At 45.9% G+C, this 21,231-nt stretch overlaps 1 protein-coding gene across 6 annotated transcripts in view; it reads right to left on the reverse strand.

Annotated features, from left to right (window-relative positions):
• The window catches only part of TRAK1 (trafficking kinesin protein 1), a 100,982-nt gene that overhangs the window by 74,812 nt on the left and 4,939 nt on the right, over nucleotides 1-21,231 (reverse strand). The window contains exon 1 of one of the 6 annotated variants that reach the window (XM_027523149.1): nucleotides 6,687-6,894. The exons of the other annotated variants lie outside the window; for them this stretch is intronic. The gene's annotated coding sequence lies outside the window, so the exon portion shown is untranslated. Of the gene's footprint in view, nucleotides 1-6,686; nucleotides 6,895-21,231 lie in introns of those variants that run through there. 6 annotated transcript variants of the gene reach the window in all.

Genomic DNA, 21,231 nt, shown 5'->3' on the forward strand with positions numbered 1-21,231 from the left:
CCCCACCAGGCCGGAGCTGCTCCGCCACCCTGCAAAGGTCTGCGGAGAACTGAGTGATGTTCCTTCCCTTCTCCTTGGCCACAGACAACAGCCCACCCTCAAGGCAGATGTCTCATATTTCTTTACCATCTCCCACTAGTGACAAAACCCCCTGTAAAAGCTCCAGATGGGCTCCTAACTAAGGAACTACTTGCCCATCTTGCAATCAAGTGGGGAGTAAGTTCCCACCAACCTCATCTCCAGGGGAGGCCTCAGAGCCATAAAATGACCACCATCTAGTTGAGGGCATTCAGGGCCAAGGAGGGCTGATGCCTGACCGACGGCAGCTCTTGACTAAACACAGACCTGCTGCACAAATGTTGAGCCAGCCTGGCTGCAGGAGGATGGGCAGGGTACCAACACATTCCTGCACGATGTCCCCACACAAGGGGCTAGAATCTTATGGTGTCACTGCCACTTGGTGGTGGGCAAGGCAACGGACTCCAACAAGAAATAAAAATAAAATCCCTTCTAAGAATACCGGGTCACTTGTGAGCACCCTGGCAGCTGCTCGGACCCTGAGACTCCCCTGTCCTTCCACATTCTCAGGGCTGAAGGTCAACATATTTACAGTGTGGGTCCTCATGCCCAGGAGGTATCGTTTTCCTTAAAGCATATGATGACCAGGAGATAAAGTATCAAAGGTGAGGCTGTGCCAAAAAGCCTTTTGAAAAACATTCTGTATATTTGACTTTTCCGTAATGCGACTTGCCATATAAACTTCAGGAAGTCTCATAGCTGCCCGGCAGGCCCAGAGAATTCGGAAGGGATGATAAAGACCACCCAGGGAGATCTCTGTGACCTTGGGTGCAGGGCCAGGTGCCCCAAGAACCTCCCAAGAAGGGCGACACCACCTCTGCCACGTGGAGAAGACACATCTGAGGCCTCAGGTTGTGTAAACATGAGAGCCTTCGAGAATTCCCCAGGAATGCTTTCACAGTGCCAAGCACCCAGCCAGGAGCCTTCAGTGCATCCTCCCAGCAACCTGAGACGTAGCTAATATTTGCTCTGACTTATATGTGAGAAAGCAGATTCACAGACGCTGTGGAGTACCTTGTAGGTCAAGGTCACACAGTTAAATAAGCAGCAGATCGTGTGTGAGAAGCCTCGGCCATCTGACTGTAAACTATATCCTTCCCTCTTCCATCTGCCTCCCCTCTCCCAGCAGGTGCGCTACAAATGCTGGAGGATTCCCAGGCTCTTCTCAACAGGAAGTTTTTGTTCTAAACAGGTAAAGATTTCACAAGCATGTTAAGTAGAGATGTTCAGCTCGACACACTGACAAATCAGCGAAGTGTCAGGATGATTTTCCCATCCAGAGTGCAGGAAGGAGAGCCAGGAACTGAAGCAGCTTGTCAACAGACCCGCCCTCTCTCTTGGTGCTGGTGTGTGTGTGTGTGCTTAGTCACTCAGTCGTGCACAGTTCTTCAAGACCCTTTGGGTTGCAGCCCACCAGGCTCCTCTGTCCATGGGATTTTTCAGGCAAGGATACTGGAGCGGGTTGCCATTTCCTCCTCCAGGGGATCTTCCCGGCCTAGGGATTGAACCCGCATCTCCTGAACTGAAGGCAGATTCTTTACCACTGAGCTACCAGGGAAGCCCCAGGAGGAAGCCCCGTGGTGCTTACTAAAGGTCAGTGTGTGAAAGGGCACTGCTGGCCCCACCTGGAGGAAAGGAAACATCAAGCTCTCTACAGTCCTCATTTCTCCACAGCTCCAACCACACTGTTAACCAGCTATAAGAAGGGTGGGAGGGACACTCAGCAGGGAGGGGATAAACATCTACACATGTCTGATTCACGTTGTTGTAGAGCAGAAACTAACACAACATTGTAAAGCAATTATACTCCAATTAAAAATAAATGATTAAAAAAAGAAGCTACAATATGCAGTCCTGGGGAAGTCTCAGATGAAGGACATCCACTTCCTGATTGAACCCAGACCCTGACAGGTCCATCTATGGATTCCAGAAGATCTTCAGCAACAGCAGCCTGGCATCCACTGACCCTCAGCTGGTCAAACCATCCAAAGGCCAGGTTTATCCAGGCAGTCAGGTGGACTCACCCTCAACATCCTTCCCCTCATCAGTCACAGGAGCCCTGTGCTTGCTGGCCCCATCTGAAACAGACACATTTTTTTTTTTTTTGGCCATGTCGTGTGGCATGTGGGATCTAGCTTCCTGACCAGGGATCGAACCTGCGCCCCCTGCATTGGAAGTGTGGACTCTTGACTACTGGACTGACAGGGAAGTCCCATGAAAGACACTTTTTAAATCACAGTATTGCTCTGCTTTAAAAACCTCCCCACTCCCTACAAAGTACTTCATGATTCAGCCCGTACCTTCCTAGGGCAGAGTCTACTGACTCCTTCCCAGTATCAAATTTCTGCTTCTTTCTTGTAGGAATGTAACCTCCAAGGTATGGACGGGCACACAGCCACACAGCTAAAAACTACATTTTCCAGCTTTCCTTGCAGTAAGGTCTGTCTATATGCCTGGTTAACAGGATGCAAACAGCACTTCCAAGTCAGACCCTATCCAACTGTCCAAATGCAGAGATGGGTCTGGTACTGGAGTCACCTTCAACTGTGAAAGTAAAGGCAGCACCTAGGGGGTTACCAGAGCAACCCTGGGTGCCAGGGACAAGCTGGCAGGGAGCACTCCTGGGCCATCCTCCATTTGGATTTTCAAGAGAGAAAGAAACACACATCTACCTTATTAATGCCACTTCTCCAATATCCCTTGTGAAGCCACATTAACTTTTCGCCATTCTCCAAACACATTTTTACACAAATATTGGTTTTGACACCAGCTGCTCTAGCTATCTGGAAGGCCCTTCCCTGCCAGCAAACTCCATCCTAAAATATCACTCAAATGTCACCTCATATCAGGCTTCCCTTGACCTCTCGCCTCTGGCTATGTATTTAGATTATTTCAGGACAATGTTACACACATTTTCTAAGTCTCTCCTCTACTATCACTGAGGCCCTCAGGAGGAGCTCTGAATTACTCCCTTAACATCCAATCCAGCCCTCAGCATCGAGTTCGGCAACAGGAAGTACTCAGGAAGTGCTGGATCAATCGTGGGACAAAGGGAGGAAGAACCAGCAATGGGTGGCAAGTCTAGCCTTCAGCACGGGGGAGGTAGAGCCCTGTAGTGCCAAGGTCTTTTTAAGCTCACTCTGTATCACCCAAGGTCTTAATCAGCAAGGAGTAAAGTCCCATGGGGGAACAAATGTCCCCTCAAGCACTCAGCAAACGCTGATCTGATCTAACGTCCACCATTCTTAGAGTACCACCTGCCTGGTGGGTTACACTCCAAGGGGTCCTAAAGAGTCAGACCCGACTGAGCGACTAACTCTTTTTCTGGGAGCAGAACGTGAGAGTGCTTTTCACCTCTTCAGAACTATCACCCTTCCTAGGTTTCTCCATAAGGTTTGAAGTGGATCCTCCTGTCCAAGGATGAGGGCTGTGGGAGGTGGGAGAGGGTCCTGATGGCAGGGGCTACCGGTTCAGCTGTGTCCACTCTACAACTGCCTTGGGTTAGATCCATAACCCCAGAGAGGGGCTAGAAGGAGGCACTTCCTTCTAAGCATTTGCACTGATGCAAAGCTTCCCTGGTGGCTCATGGCAACAAATCCGCCTGCCAATGCTGGAGATGCAGAAGACATGGGTTTGATCCCTGGGTTGGGAAGATCCCCTGGATGAGGAAATGGCAACCCACTCCAGTATCCTTGCGTGGAAAATCCCATGGACAGAGGAGCCTGGTGGGCTACAGTTCACGGGGTCTCAAAGAATCAGACACAACTTAGCAACCCATCACCATGGGTCACATGCCAGGTTCATGAAACCTACTAGGGACCCCAGACGATGCCGACATTTTACAGCAGAGCCTGTGGCTCTAAATTAGTATTTAAAAAATACTAATTTATATTAAAATTACTATATACTAATATATATATATACTATATATATTAAAAATACTATATACTATAGTATATTAAAAATACTAATTTTATATTAAAAAATATAAAAAATCAGAGAATCTCATGTAAAAATACAGATCTCTGGCCTCAGAAAAAGTCAGCATGTCTAAAAGGACACAGTTATAGACTCTGAGTGGTGGCTGCCCCAAATGCGAGGGGAAGGGAAGGTCCAGGGGGATTTCTGGGCATTCTGCCCACACCCTGGAGCAGAGGGCGCTGGGGCCAGGAGAACAGAGAGCTGCAAGGAAGTGGAAGACAGCCTCCTGAACACTCCCCCAGGCTCCAGAGAGCCTAAAGAAAACAGCGGTGTGGGGGAAAGGCAAGGATAAAATGGGGCAGAGAGCACAGTGCTGGACAAAGAGGAAAGGCCTGGCCAGAGAAATGTCTGGCAAAATCAAAACAAGAGAGGAACAGAAGGGCACAGGATGGGAGGAAGGAGGAAAGCCAGGACCCGAGGCAGGCTGGCCAGCAGGGCCACGGCTGCCACCTGCTGGCCGCACCGGAGGTCCGGGGCCCAGGCGCTGCTCCAAGAGTGTGGAAACCAGGCTCCCAGCCACGGCCCTGTCCCCAACTGCGCCATGACACCCAAAAGTCACCTCGTGGTTTATCTGGTCTTTGTCCCTCCATCTGTAGAACAAAGGCATCAGGTTGCACAAAAGCTGTCTTTCTACCCAAAAAGTCTCTGGGCCACCACACCCAGCGCATCCCTCCTCCACAGAGGAGGCCTCTTAGCACCTGGAAATGCCAATTTCTTCTGAGAGGCCAGGGATCTGTTTTTTCACATGAGATGCCCTGATTATCAAATGTGGCACGATGGTTTAGAATTCTGTAAAATACCTGAGAGTCAGATCAGACATGTGTGAGTGCCTGCAGTTTGCATGTTGGGACTTTCCATCCTGGTGCCTCGGTACGGGCCTCGGGAGAAAGTTCTAGGCTACACCAAAGGTGACAGTCAAAGAACATGACCCCAGTTTGCGCTTGAGGAGGTTCTGGAAGGGGCAGTAAGCCCCTCTCATCACCCATGAACCTTGGCAGTGACAGCAAACCCAGAGCCATGTTCTAAAGTTTTCCCAAGACCGCTGGCCTATGAGCCGCTCACAAGTCATTCTGTACAGACTTGGAAACAAAGCCTTTTCCTTGAGTTATTGGGAATAAAGGGCGTGGGCTCAGAGACTCACACACAGGCCATACTGGTGTTGGAGACACATGTGACACTTTGCAACTGGTACCTGTCATATATCCTTCTGGAAAGTTCTTCTCTATCGTGGGGTTTCATAGTTTAGAGCCTTACCTAAGGAACTCAGTGTTAGTAATTACTCCCTAGAATGCCATGAAAGATGTGGTTTCACTAACTACAGAGGGACCTTTAGAACTAAAAATTACTGGCTCAATCACTTCATTTAATAGAAGAGGATGCTGCACACAGGGAGGCTGAGGAGGCAGCTGAACATCCTAGAGCTGCCTGTTAACAGACGCGAGACCCTGTGTGCATGGCCCCCACACCATGAGCCATCCCGGAGGCTGACATGCTCCACTGTTGACCCAGAACCCTGCCTGGTAACCAGCAAGGGCTCAGTAAACATTTTGCTGAACGATGCAAACCGCTGGTATCTATTCCTACATTTCACTTACTCTCAGAAACCAGCGGGCAGTGCAGGGTGAAGATCAGGAACACATTTGCAAACCAGGAAACCAGGGTCCGAAGGTTATAAGAGGAATTCAAGGGGCTAGGAAGGGGCTGAGCCCACTGCACACGGCATCACCCGGTCCCTCCAACTCTAATCCACACACGACTCACTGCCGCTCTCTGTGGCCCCCTGAGAGGATCCTCTAGGGAAGGAACTTGCACAAGAGCATTTCTCCTGCCTTCACTTATTTGTGGGCATTTCAGCAGAACTGGGGGACTCTCCCGAGAACTGAGCCCGGGGTGCTGGTGCCCTGGGGCAGGCAGCAGCGCACTGCACACCCTGCGCTTCTGTACTGGGCTCCGTAGATGCTTCTGTGGCTCCACCTCAGACCTCCTGCGCCAGGAGCTACAAGGCTGGGACCCAGGAGCTGGCTTCTACAGCAAGTCCTTCAAGGGGGTCTTGCCCATCAACATTTGAGGGTTGACAGTCCCTTGTGATTATAATTAACTAAATTTGCTTTCTTTACAAAAAAAAAAAAAAAACCAGATAAATGTGGCTAAACATTCATACAGTCCAAAAGGGCAAGGTCCTTCCCCCGCCCCAGCCCCTCCCACACACCTGCCCTCTCCCTGCTTTCACCAGACACAGACTCCACCCCGGAGCTGATCCAGCCGCTCCCATCTTTTCTGCTTACAGAAGGGGACACTGAGGCCCTGCCGAAGTGCGGCAAACTGGGCGAGGTCTCATGCTGAGCGGTATTGGGACTGGACGCCAGGACCCCCGATCCTCTCCTGGGCCCCCATCCTGAGCTCACCTCCTGACACATACCCTGCTCACATTCCAGCCCCACAGGGACGGGGACAAGCGCCAGACTTCTCTTCTCATCCTTGCTGCCTCACTGTGGGCAGTAACCTCGGTCTCCAGGAGTGGGGAAGGACAAGCTGAGACACCCGCACAGGAGCAGAAAGAAACGGCCAAAGAAACTAGGATTTGGAGACAGAAACAAAACTTGACACTGGAAGGGCCATGGCCTTACCTGCCCCCAGAAGCAGCTCTTTCTGAGAAAAAGGACAGACAATGACCCCGGTTCAATTCCATGCAGATGGGGTGTTAGGTTCTGAGCTGTTGCTTGATCACACAGGACACCAGCTCCTGGGACAGGAGCACAAGCAGAGATGGCTGAGCCGCCCGGCGGCCACCTTGACAGGCAGGGTCTCTGATGCGAGGTTAAAGTGCCACCTTGTGCAACTGAACATGGCCCCGTCCACTCAGGCACGCCAGAGCGCTGTGCAAGCAGAGGGCAGGAAGAGGCGGGACAGAGCGAAGCCAGAAGGACCCTGCTATGGAGGCCCCAGGATGTCAAAACTAACTGCAGTGTTCTGCAGAAATAGTGACTCCAACAGGCTTGGCATAAAAACCCACAAAAACAGACGATAGCACATCCCAGGTTAGACTAATTCTAACACAAAGACATAAAGCTAGAACTGCACAGAAATTTTATCTTAAAAGAAAAAATTAATTTTAAGAGATAAACCTCCAAGGAAATGCTCAAAAAATGGGAAGGGGTGGGGGGTGGGGTGGATTACTATTCATTTGAATTTGTTTTAACTAGGTTTCCCAGGTGGCACTCTGCTGTCAATGCAGAAGACCCAAGAGACACAGGTTCGGTCCCTGGGTTGGGAAGATTCCCTGGAGCAGGAAATGGCAACTACTCCAGTATTTGTGCCTGGAAAATTTCCATGGACAGAGGAGCCTGGCAGGCTACAGTCCACGGGGCCGCAGAGTCGAACACAACTGAGTGACTGAGCACATATTAAGAAATTAAAAAAAAAACAAAACACTTTGGTATTCCAATTTTCTAGATATTTCCTCTTAAAAGTGTATATATTACATACAATTATTAAATCATCAGAGGAAAATTTTTTACATGAAAATAGCCAGTGTCATTGTGATTGTAATTAATGTGCTCACAGCTGAATTAGTATTTAGACAGATGGAGCTGGTGGAAATTGGAACAACACTTGGAGTAAACAGTTTGACAGCATGTTTGGAGAAGCAAAATTCTGTCATGACCCTCAAACCAGTAACCTCCCACATGGGATTAAATATAAGAGAGGAATCCAAAAAATCTGGAATGCAAAATACATAAGCATGTTTATAGTACATATCTGATAAAGCTAAAAACATGCATAGCCAGGTTCTTTGAAAAGTTAAACAAAATTACCACGTGTGTGTTAGTTGCTCAGTCGTGTTCAACTCTTTGGGACCCCATGACTGTAGCCCACCAGGCTCCTCTACCCATGGAATTTTCCAGGCAAGAACACTGGAGTGGGTTGCCATTTCCTTCTCCAGGGGGTCTTCCTGACCCAGGGATTGAACCCAGGTCTCCTGAATTGCAGGCAGATACTTTACCACCTGAGCTACCAGAGAAACTGGATCAAATTACCTTATGATCCAGCAGTTCCATTTCTGGGTATATACCCAAAAGAAGCGAAAGCAGGGACTTGACCAGATATTTGTACACCACGTTCACAGAGGCATTACTATAACAGCCAAAAAGTAGAAGCAACCCAAGTGTCCACCAGTGGATAAACAGGTAACAAAATGTGGAGCTGCAATAACATTGGGATATTATTCAGCCTTAAAAAAAGAAGAAAATTCTGACATATATTAAAGTACGGATTATATGCCAACCAAAGTAAGCCAGTCACAAAAGAGCTGAAACTCTATGAATCCTGTTAGAGGAGGCTATTAGATTCAGATTCATAGAGACAGACTGTAGTAGGGTGATTGGCAGGGGATGGAGAGAGAGGGGAACAGGGAATGGGTGTTTAATGGGTACAGTTTCATTTGCAGAAGATGATAAAGTTGAGGTAATTTATGGAGGTGATATGTGTGCAACAAAGTGAATGCACCTAACACCAAAGAACTGTACACTTACTGATGGCTAAAATGGTAAACTTCATGTTATGTGTATTTCACTCTTTTTTTTTTTTTGGGTACACGGCATGTGGGATCTTAGTTCCCCAAACAGGAATCAAACCTGCATCCCCTGCAGTGAAATCACAAAGTCCTAACCACTGAACTGCCAGGGAGCGCATTCCTTTTTTTTTTTTTTTTAAATTAAAAGATGCTGCTGCTAAGTCGCTTCAGTCGTGTCCGACTCTGTGCGACCCCATAGACGGCAGCCCACCAGGCTCCCCCATCCCTGGGATTCTCCAGGCAAGAACACTGGAGTGGGTTGCCATTTCCTTCTCCAATGCATGAGAGTGAAAAGTGAAAGTGAAGTCACTCAGTCGTGTCCAACCCTCAGCGACCCCATGGACTGCAGCCTTCCAGACTCCTCCGTCCATGGGATTTTCCAGGCAAGAGTACTGGAGTGGGGTGCCATTGCCTTCTCCAAATAAAAAGATGACCACCCTACTATTGTTATCTCCCAATGTATGGCTTTCATTAGTGTTCCAGCTACAAAGTTGCATAACTCCTGTTATTTTTAGTGTCCAATTTTGCAGAACAGTAAGTTGTTCAGAAGCAAGTATTACTGTGTTACAGCAAGAATGCCTATATAAAGTTTAATTTTCAGGTAGTCAAGTTTTTTTTTCCACCAGGGTTACTGAGATATAATTGACTTACAGCACTGTATGTATTTAAAGTGTACAGCATATTGATCTGACCTTGATCTGACCTACATATACCACTGAAATGATGACCACAATAAGTTTAGTGAACGCTCATCATCTCACATTGACAAAAAATTAAAGAAAGAGAAAAACTGTTTCCATGTGATAAAAACTCTTAGGACTTGCTCTCTTAACAACTTCCATATATAATATCAGTTCAGTTCAGTTCAGTCGCTCAGTCGTGTCCGACTCTATGACCCCATGAATTGCAGCACACCAGGCCTCCCAGTCCATCACCAACTCCTGGAGTTCACTCAGACTCACGTCCATACATGCAGCAGGGTTAATTCATCATGTTGTACAACATTTATGTATTTATACACATCATTCATGTTGTACATAAATAAGTACAGTACTTATTTATCTTATAACTGGAAGGCAGTTTTAACAGCCTTCATCCAGCTCCCCCCTCCCTTGACCCCTTTAATAACCACAAATCTGATCTCTTGTTCTATGCCTTTGTTTTTGAAAAATAACTGAACTATGACACTATGTTAGTTCCTGTTACACAACATAGTAATTCAATATTTCTATATATTTCAAAATAATCACCAGGATAGATCTAGTTAGAATCTGTAACCAACCAAAGAGACTACATAATTATTTACTATACTGCCCACATCGTACATCTCATACTGTGACTCATTTGTTTTGCAACTAGAAGTCTGTACCACTTACTCTCCCCCTTGATCATTTTCTTTATAATCTTAAGTCTTTGTGTCATGCTTAGGATGGCCTTCCCCATCTCAAGATTATTAATTTAACCAGCAAAATTTACTTCCAGCACTTTTATGGCTTCATTCTTAACATTCTATCTTTGAACCACCTGGATTTTATTGGGTTTGAAGGAGCTGCTTCCTTGGTGGATCAGATGGTAAAGAATCTGCCTGCAACATAGGAAATGCAGGTTCAGTTTCTGGGTTGAGAAGATCCTCTGGAGAAGAGAATGGCTACCCACTCCAGTATTCTTGCCTGGAGAATTCCACGGACAGAGGAGCCTGGCAGACTACAGTCTACGGGGTTGCAAAGAGTCAGACACAATTGAGTGACTAACACATACACACTTTTTATAACGTATCAAGCTGTACTTTTTATAATGATAACAAACAGAAGCAATAATAATGGCAAATATTTACAGATGCTACCATCTTCAAGTATTTATTTCCACTGATGCATTTAAACCTCCTAAAAGCCCTAAGAGTAGAAATTATTATCATCCCCATTTTCCAGAAGGGGAAACCTAAGGCACAGAGAGGTTAAATAACTGAACCTACATCACACAGTAAGTATTAGACCTGGCTTTCTAACACAGAGTCTGGACCCAGTGGCCACAGCCACACCCGTGCTGCCTCTGATCCTCTGGTCTCACTGATTAAATAATTCCTCTGTATAACTCTCTTTTCTCTAAATTGTCCTCCTCTTCCCAACTTTCACTCCCTGGAGTACTTTGCTTTGAAACTTCCTGAGACAGAGAACATCACTAAAGCTTTACTTGTGACCCATTCAGAGACGTTGTCTTTAAACAGGAGCACGTCAGACATGACTGATCTTACTTTTGTCCTGCCTCCTGGTGGTTCTGCTCTCTTGAGGTTTCATTAGTTATCTGTCTTTTGTTTTATAGACTATGTGCTGCCAGATTTTTTTTTTTTGGTAATGATTTAGGGCAGAATTTTCTTCAAGTGTTGGAAATAGAGGGTGCCAAGCAATGTGCAGGGTGGCCTCCAACTCTGAGTTACCATCACCATTCACCCTTTGAGCTATGCAAACAGTATCATTTTCTTGTGGGGGGTCATGATGTGAACGAGAAGGAAACACTGATTTGAAAGGTCCACATTTTGTCGCTAAAATATGACATCTTATGATGCCAGTGGTTTCCCAGCTACCCACACTCTCTGCTTTCCTTAGTATCAAAGACCTGGGAAGACTCATTTCTTAGCCTCCCTTATAGCAAGGTGACCAAGAATGTTAAGTTCTGGTCACTGAGATTTAAGCAGTCGTGTGGTGAGGCTTTTCTAAAGGCTGCCTTTCTAGAGCCTGGAATTTGGACATGACAGCTGGAACTTCAGTAGCCTTCTGAGAACATGAGCTGCCTTTGAGGACAAAAAGCATGAGTGTGGTGGAACTGAAGGACCGGAGAAGCCTGGACCTTTGAGGACAGAAGGGTTATACCAGCACTGCAGAGCCTCCCTCTGAACTTCTTTTATATGAAAGAAAAAGATATCCTGTGACGTGAAGGCACTGTTCTCTGCAGCAAAGCCTAAGCCTTATTGATGAAGGTAGTTTCCATTAAATTATTAATACTAAGAGATAAATCTGTATTTCTCTCATTATCCATAGCAAAAAACAGAATAATTTGCTTATACTTCATCTCACTATTCTTGCTCCTACCTCGGGTTTTGTTGCTCTAATCTAGGGGTTCAGATCCAATTTCCTGTTTTCAAATTAACTCTTTACACTTACATTTGCTTTCTGATTTCCAAATATGTTTACAAACTTGGTATTTATAGTTAAGACTCTCTCAGACCCTCACCCTGAGCAGCTGCCAGAGTTCACAGCCCAGGCCTTCTGTCTCTCTTCTCCTTCCCAAAGTCAGCCCTTTACCAGGGGACAATGGAAGTCAGTTAGCATAGGTGATAAACTTTGAGATAAAGAATTATGTGCCAGATCACAGAGACTTTATTAATAGAACAAAATTTTGTGATCCCAAAATACCTACAGTGCCTCTACCATTCAATGCAGTCAACTGTTTTATTGTTAATCTAAATTAACTTCCTGAACAGGAAATTCTGTTTATAAATGAACAATGGTTAGTTTTTCAAAACACCACATGAGATCATGTGGATATTAAAAGACTTCAAACTCATCCCTAAACAGTTCACTACAGCCTGATAATAAGCAAATAGACAAAACAATAAAACCTAAGCATGAAACAATTCCATGTTACTTGAACCAGGTTTCAAACCAACACAAACATAAATTCAAAATGCATTAATAGAAAATTACAGAAGATAACTTTTTACAAAGCAGAATACAAATAAAGAAATATAAAGCTTTGATAAATATAATAAAGGAAAAAATTTTAAGTTATCTTATCAGGTGACGTTGGTATGATACACAAGTACCATGAGCAGTTAAAGTTTCTGTTAAGTGTGCACTTGAATAGCACAGATGACTGCTCAAGAAGATATCTTGTTCTGCTCTCCAAGGCCAGGGATGAGCAAAGAAAAACAAGGACAGCAGAAACCAAGAAGTGACTTCCTGAAAGCTCATTAAAAATGCAGTCCCACTGGGGGACATGTGAGTGCATTGGTGGGTGACAGCTATAGGGCATGGAGTGTCTTTTTAGGGCGATGAAAATGTTCCAAAATTGACTGTGGTGATGACTGCACAACCCTGTGAACATACTAAAAACCATCAAATTATATGCTATAAATGGGTGAATTATATGGTATGTGAATTCTATCTCAATGAAGCGGTTACTCACACACAAAAAATGTAACCACAAAGAATGTTTATAAAGGGCACTAGGCACATCTACCATCTTTGGACACATCTCCAAATCTTCTACCAAACAGTGTTCATAAAAGATGCATCTGACTCTACCTAAAAGGTTAATCACCTTTCCCACCATTCTAGCAAAGCCCAAGGAATTTCTAATACCCTTCTAGCCATTTCTACTGAAAACGGGTCAAGTGAAATAAGAGCTCATGCTTAAAAACAATAAGCTCTGGCTGCCTGGAGAATCCAACCATATGGACCAACTGTTCGTGGCTTAACAATGCTGAGTGGGTGGGGTATTACTAGACCCACCAGAAGCCCTTTGAATTTATTTATTTGGCTTCTCAACTAAAAAGGGATATTTCTCTCTTGTTAAGTTGACATCCTGATATAGATCAGGGCATGAAGGTGTCGACCAGGAGTCTACCAAACCATGGTCCACTGAAAATTCAGTCCCCTGTCTGATTTCATAAATAAAAATTCCACTGGAACAGAGCTACACCCATTCCTTAAGGTACTGTCTGTGGCTGCTGTCAACTACAACAACAAAGACCACAGAACCAACAAACCTGAAACATTTACTCTCTGGCTCTTTAGGGAGAAGTGTGCCAACCCCTGGCTCTAGGCCACTGGGGTCTACAGCCTTCCCCCACCCACACCCACCCAGTTCCCTAGCCCAGCAGAGCTAAGAGACTACGCCAAGGGCCTAAAGGTCACTGATACCTTGGGGTTTTCCTGAAGACCACCTACATGCCTCTGCCATTCAAGGCCACTCCAGCTACCTGAGGATCTTCTAAAATCCAGGCTGATCTTCCCTCACTTCCCACCCTTGCTGTGGCTCATTGTGAACGGAGTATCATTTCCCAACTCTGTGACCTTGAGCTGGGCCATGGAACTTCCCTTGGCCAGTGGAATGTGAGTGGACATCACTTACTGCATATTCAATCAGAGGCTCTGAATATCCCTGTGTGGTTATATTCGTCCCCTTGAGCTCCTGTCCTCTGCCAGGAGAAGAATGTGGCCCTAGACAGCTGCCGCCCTAGGGCCAGACACGTGGAACAAACCTGAACTGAAGCCCAGGCGTGGAAACTTAAGACCAGGAGCAAGGAATAAGTGTTGCAGTAGCCACTGTAGAATTGGGAGTTGTTTGTTACCCAGCATTTCTACAGCAAAACCTGACTAATACATACCCAATTTAAAATCGTGTAAAGTACGGCCACTGATAACTAGGAGGATGAAGTTTACTGCATAGGCCTGAAATTCCATCACCATCAAGATCTCCTAACAAGTAGTCTAAGCAAGAAAGATGTGGCCATACTTGGCTTTCATAATACCCTCTTGTACAAAAAATGACTTCTGGAACTAACTCTAGCAAAGAGCAGATGGGAAGAGAATACAGGTGGGACAGACTAAGGCAGAAGAAGGGATAGGGGAGGATTTCTTCTGTTCTACACATCTAAAGTTGCCGTCCCTATCTGCCAGACTCTCGAGACAATTAACTCCTCTTTTTTCCAAACCCTTTCAAAAGGTGCAAACCCTGGACTGCTGCAGGTGGCTGGTCTCCAGATTAAGGCTGCCACTCCTGCTGCTAGTGCTTCCCTGACCCACTAGGTGGAGCTGCATCCGCACCCGGGCAGGCCTGCACCCTCTCTCAGGTCCCAGACAAAGGAAGGAGAGATCAGAATACTTGCAGGCTTCTTCAAACCTAGACTTGACCCTTCCCACTTCTACTCACCACAAACCCCTACTTAAATAGAAGTGAAAAAGCTTTGAGCAATGGAATTCAAACCTGAAGTTATGACAACCTGAGTTGTCTCTTGTGAGGTTTTTTTCAATACAGAAAAAAAAAATAGAGTAATATTTATCAGATTCACTGAAATCTAACATGTTGGACTGGGCGTGAGAACAGAATTTCTACCAAAAGAGAAGGGAAGTCAGGGTCCTCCTACCCACTGGCTTTGCCTCCTTATCATCTTTCTAACCATTAATCTGCAAGACCTTCCTTCTCTCCCGACAAGAACATGAGCCAGGTGCATGGTCCACCACACAGATCAAAATCCAGCTAGGGCTGAAAACCGCCTGGAAGAGGACCATTTGAGTCTCACCCTGAGCAGACTCTCTGGGGGCCTGGGCTTTGTGTGGGCATCCTCTGGCTCCTCTAGCCACACTAGTTCATTTCCTTCCATCTGCTTTTCAAAGTCCTTGCTCATTTGCGACTCACACTATGCCTGGCGTGTGCTCACTTGTCTACTGTCCAGCCCGTGGCATCAGGTCCGCAGTCACCTTCCCCATCGTGCCCATCACCTCCCAGTCAGACACCATCCAACTCCCCGCTCTCCACTCCTGGACCATCCCCCTCCTGGATCACACGCCGGTCCTCCCAGCTCTCAAGCCCTCCACTCTTTGACTCCTCTACCACATTACCTCCAGTGCCTTTGCCCATCAGCTTTATTCTCACAGCCCTTCCTCCTTCTGTGGTAAGTTCGTGGCATCCACAGGACAAAACCCAATTCTGCACAAAAACAAATGGTCCACCTTACTCTGCCATGCAGCTGGGCTGGGCGGGCCGGGTGGAGGAATTACAAGCACGCTGGGCAGACAGAGAGCCCTAGAACACCGTGGGCTCCCAGGCTCACCACCCCATGTCCCCCTCCAGCATGGTATCCACAGAGGCCTTCGGGCACCAGGGACAGAAGTGAGATGGGCTGGATAGGGTCTGAAACAGCCTCTCCCTGGACAGTGAACTAGGGTAACACAGCCTCTGCACAGCTTCCAGGTGCCCAGCGCAGGAGCTGGTTGGTCCTCTCTCTTTCCTCCTCTCCCAGAGGTTGGTCGTTCCCTCCTGAAGACGCCCAGAACTCCTGGCCTGCAGGCCTCTTCTTCACTCCATTCCCCTCTCTGCCCAATTTACCTCCATACAAGAATTCAGAGGGGTTCCTTGGTAGCTTAGCTGGTAAAGAATCCTCCTGAAATGCAGCAGACCCTGGTTCGATTCCTGGGTCAGGAAGATCCCCTGGGGAAGAGATAGACTACCCACTCCAGTATTCCTGGGCTTCCCTGGTGACTCAGATGGTAAAGAATCCACCTGCAATGCAGGAGACCTGGGTTTGGTCCCTGGGTTGGGAAGATGCCCTGGTGGAGGGCATGGCAACCCACTCCAGTATTCTTGCTTGGAGAATCCCCAAGGATAGAGGAGCCTCGCGGCCTGCAGTCCATGGGATCGCAGAGTCAGATACAACCGAGCGACTAAGCACAACACAGCATAGCACAAGAATTCAGAAGAGGTCCTGCACGGGCACTGCAGGCAGGGTGAACGGAGGCCCTCTCCGCTCCATCCTCTCACCTCCAAGGTGTTTCTAGCTAAATCCCGGTGTTTCCCAATGAGCAGTCCAAAGCCCTTCATCATCACAGGAAACATGTTACCCAGACACAATAGGAAAAGGGGCCAGCTTTACAACAGGCCAACTTCACCCCCTCCACATGCTGGAAAACACCAAAGAACATTAACCCAGCATGGCCTGTAACCTGTTGTCTCTACCTAAGAGGTCTTGAGTCTTGGCCAACCTAGATCTATCTTGGTTGCAAAAACTTTCTACAAAGGGGGAAAAAAAAGAACTGTGTTTGTTTTTATGAAGTGGAGGATGGGAAGAACTGGGAAGGGAGAGGAGGAGAAGGGAGGAGAAACAGGTGGCAAGGAAGAGAGAAGAGGGGTGGGAGGGAAAAGAGATGGAGGAGGGAAGGGGATGAAGTGGGGAGAGGAAGAGAAGAAGAAAAGGGGGTAGAAAAAGAAAACTGAAAATGAAAGTTCTCCAAGAGCACCATCTGGCACCAGAGAGCCCACTGACCCCAGTCTCTGTGGCATTCCCTGTTCTGCATATGAGACCCTTCATGTCTGGCTTCTTTTACCTCGCATGCTGCTTCCAAGTGCTATCCATGCTATATAGCACATATCAGTACCTCACCCCTTTTCATCCCTGAATCCTACCCCATGGTATGAATATACTGCATTTTGTTTATCCAATCATCAACTGATAGACATTTGGGTCTCCTTTCTGGCTACTGTGAATAATGCTGCTTGGAACACACATATAAAGTTTTGTGTGGACTTATGTTTTCATTTCTCTTGGGTACATAACTTGGAGAAAAACCGTTACGTCATACAGCAGCTACTATGTTGAACCTGAGGAACCACCAGACTGCTTTCCATGGGGCAAGCTTTGGGGAAGTTTGTTACACAGTGACAGATGACTAATACAAGAGAATTAAACAAAGTTAGACACAAGAGGCATTGAGGACCGTGTGAGGCACACAGCAAGCACTCTGTCGGTGCTAGCTACTATTATCAGAGCACCTTCCCCCTCACGGCCTTTGCTCATGCATTGAGGACCGTGAGAAGCACACAGTAGGCACTCTGTCGGTGTTAGCTACTATTATCAGAGCACCTTCCCCCTCATGGCCTTTGCTCATGCATTGAGGACCGTGAGAAGCACACAGTAGGCACTCTGTCGGTGTTAGCTACTATTATCAGAGCACCTTCCCCCCCAGGGCCTTTGCTCACGCATTGAGGACCGTGAGAAGCACACAGTAGGCACTCTGTCGGTGTTAGCTACTATTATCAGAGCACCTTCCCACCCCAGGGCCTTTGCTCACGCTATCCAACGTGTGGATTGCTCCTTCCCTCTCTCCCTCTCTGCCGACACCTACACAGCCTTCAGATTTCTGCCTAAATGTGGCTTTCCTACAGGAGCCTTCTTAGAAATGCTACTTCAGAAATCCCCTTTACATAATCTCTAAGCACCCTGTACTTCTGTGAATTATGGACATAGTCATAGTTAAACAGTAATTTGTGTAACTATTTTCAAGACATTTTTTCCTCTTCTGAAATACAAAAGAATCTCACCCTGGCACACCACCCTACCCTCTGTACACACAACAGAATCTCCAGAATACCTCTTAAAGGCCAACAACCCACTAGAAAAATGAGCAAAGACAAAAAGCAGGCTGTTTGCAGAAAATGAGACAAAAGAGAAAGGAGGAACAGACTCATTCATAATTAAGAAGAAACAAAATAAGATGAAATACCATTTTGTATGACTATCTGATTAACCATGATGAAAATGGTCGATTAAACCCAAAGACCCCTGCCTCCCCACATGGACGCTGGGCACTTAATAGGTGCAGGCTCTTTGGAGGGCTGTGCTGCGATGCACAGCAAATCCTAAATTATTAGCCCACAGACATGTGAAATAAGTGACCCAAAAGACATACATGCAAGAATGTTGTTCCTTGGAGCACTGTTAAAAAGCAAACACTGGGAACAAAGCAACTGTCAAGAGGGGACTGACAAAAACAGTGGCTCATTCTTGGCCGCTGAGAGGCCAGTATGGTTAACTGCAACCCTATCCACAGGGGCAGCGCCTGCCTGCTCACTGCATACTCTAAGGAGGCCAGGTTTGTGAAACTACAACCAGAACTCAGGCTCCATTATTTTACTTTAGTTTCTCCTTTACATTACAATAAGGCATTCCATTGTTATTTCTAAGATGATGTATTTAGAAGGATTCATTACCTATTAACCTGGTTAATAAAGGAGGAACTGCACAATGTTTGTTACAAAAAAAAACCCCATATGTCTGAGAACATAAATAAATGGAAGATGATAATGATACAACCAAACAACGAGCAACTATGAAGCCATTTCAAAGCATAAGGCAACATCCTATGTACTGCAATGAAGCAATCATAATATTATTAATTTTTAAAATGCAGATTTGGGTATACAGCATGGTCCCGTTAGTGTATTTTCAGAAAAAAAGAATTAGTTGCATAAAAACTTACTGGAACGATTTTTTAATGGTTAAACTGTACAGACGGAAGGGTGATTGCTACTCACATTCACTATGCTTTGGTACACTTTTGAGTTTTACTATTTGCATGTGTAATTTTTATCATTAAAACTCTACTTAAATGAACTTAATAGAAGAGAAAAACACACAATGAAGGAGGTTAAATAAGGTCAGAAAGCAACACTGTTGGGTCCAGACCCCAAGGATGCCTGGTTTACAGGAGAGGACAGGCCTCCCCACTCTGCACCTCCTTAAAGATGAGGGGGATATCAGTCCCTGCCCGGCAGGGTTGTGCTGAGAACAAAGTGAGTTTCCAGAGCAGTGCCTGGAAGCCTGCCAGGCACAGAGCAACTACCCAGTAAGTGTCAGCCTTTGTTAGGATCTGTGATGGCTAATTGTCAACTAAACTGAGCCGTGGGGTACCCAGATATTTGGCCGAACATTACTCTGGGTTGTTTCTGTGAGGGTGTTTTTGGATAAGATTAAGATTTAAATCGGTAGACTGAGTAGAGCAGATTCCCCCTCCATGATGTGGGAGGGCCTCATCTAATCCATAGCAAGGTCTGAATAGAACAAAAAGGCTGACTCTCCCTAGGGTAAGACAGAATTCCTCCTGCCTGACTGCCCTCCAGCTGACATCAGCTTTTTCCTACCTTTGGACTCAAACTGAAACACTGGCTCTTTCTAGGCTGTTAGTGTTCGTTGCTCAGTCATATCTGACTTTTTGTGACCCCACGGACTGTAGCCGACCAGGCTCCTTTGTCCATGGAATTCTCCACGCAAGAATACTGGAGTGGGTTGCCATTCCCCTCACCAGGGGATCTCCCTAACCCAGGGATCGAACCTGGGTCTCCTGCATTACAGGCAGATTCTTTACCGTCTGAGCCACTGAGCCTGCTAATCTCTGGACTGGAATTACACCACTGCCTCTCCTGGGTCTCCAGCTTGCCAACTATATATCTTGGGACATGTCAGCTTCCATAATTGCATAAGCCAATTCCTTAGAATATGATATATAAACATATATAATATAATAAAAATATCCTGTTGGTTCTGTTTCTCAGAAAACCCCTAACACAGATCTATGAAATTTGATTTGTTCCAAGTCCAATTACAGCTATAAAGTTCCTGTTCATGACAGTTTCTGCTTGATTTGCTCAAGTTTGTCTGAGATCAAGATCAGAGGTCAGAGAAGAAAGTCAAGGTTCTTGGGGCCATGAGTCCCAGAATCACCAGTGAACTGTGTGGCTGGGAGAACATTCAAACCCACCTGCAAGCCACACCCAGCACTCTCTCTTGCTGAATCCCTTTCAAGTCCCTACAGCAAACCTCAGCAGAGGGGCACAAAAGGACGCTGAGGACAAAGGCGCACGTCTGGCCCTTCCAGTCCCCCTAAGGGGCAGCTTGAACACAGCGTGTGTGAAGCGACAACTGCTCTGATACTTGCAAAACAAATCAAAGTAAATCCATTATGAAAACCTGGTACCTAAAGGAACACCCTTAGGAATGCTTTTTGTGGCTGGGGACTCAGTGTACTGAAGCCCTTGCAAAGCACCCCTGATCAAATCTTTAATAACACTAGTCTTTATTTTTTATTTTATTTTTAAATTTGGCCACGCCATGTAGCATGTGGGATCTTCATTACACCACAACTAGGGATCAAACCCGTGGGCCTTGCATTGGAAGTGCAGAGTCTTAACCACTGGAATGCCAGGGAGGTCCCTTTATTTTTTTATTTTAATTTATCATTTGCCAGCTTCCTAAAACAGTTTGAAACGGGCAAAGACTAACACCAATACATCAGATACATTAAAACTTGTCTCAAATTCAGAACAAAAATGAATTATGAAGATAAGAATATATCAGGCATCTGTAACTATAGCCTGTCAATCATATATCAGGACTCTTACTAATAATTTTAACTAAATTTTACAGTACATGTCAAAACCCTGTCTAATAAATATTCTACCCACTCACCTAAGGATGAGGAATGGAGGAGAAGCAAGGTCAGCATGTTTAAAAGACAAAAGTGAGTGTTTTTGTGTTTTGCTGAAGATTAAGTGTTAGCCCTAAAACCAGCATAACAGGGCCCTCCTCCTGCACTGCACTTGCAAAAAAAAACCAACTGCTAAACCGGGGCCATTCAACTGAGAGAAGCAAAGATCATTTCTAAGTTACGAATTCAGAAAAAGATGTGCGGTTCCCTAGACTCTAATTCACATTTTCCCACTCTGTAAAAGAAGGGGTGTTTCATCGTCCATTTTTTTCTGTTTCATTTAGCCAAGTAAACACCATTAACATTATACATTTTCAATGGAAAACACAATAAAAATTTTATACTAGACAGGAATTGATAAGCAAGACTTCACATTTAATCATAAAAGATGTCCATAATATTTTATTTGAGCATGTTTTCAGAGGATACGTCACCAAGTCTGATGGCTTAAACTGGTGACAGAAGAGGACCAAATCTGAAATGGTGGCCCTGCAATGACAAGGACAGTTCCCATGAGCACAGTGGGAGCAATCCTGGCTGGCTCACAGCGAGTCACTTCCG

The sequence above is a fragment of the Bos indicus x Bos taurus genome, chromosome 22, assembly GCF_003369695.1.
Source record: "Bos indicus x Bos taurus breed Angus x Brahman F1 hybrid chromosome 22, Bos_hybrid_MaternalHap_v2.0, whole genome shotgun sequence".
In the NCBI taxonomy this organism is placed as follows: Eukaryota; Metazoa; Chordata; class Mammalia; order Artiodactyla; family Bovidae; genus Bos; species Bos indicus x Bos taurus.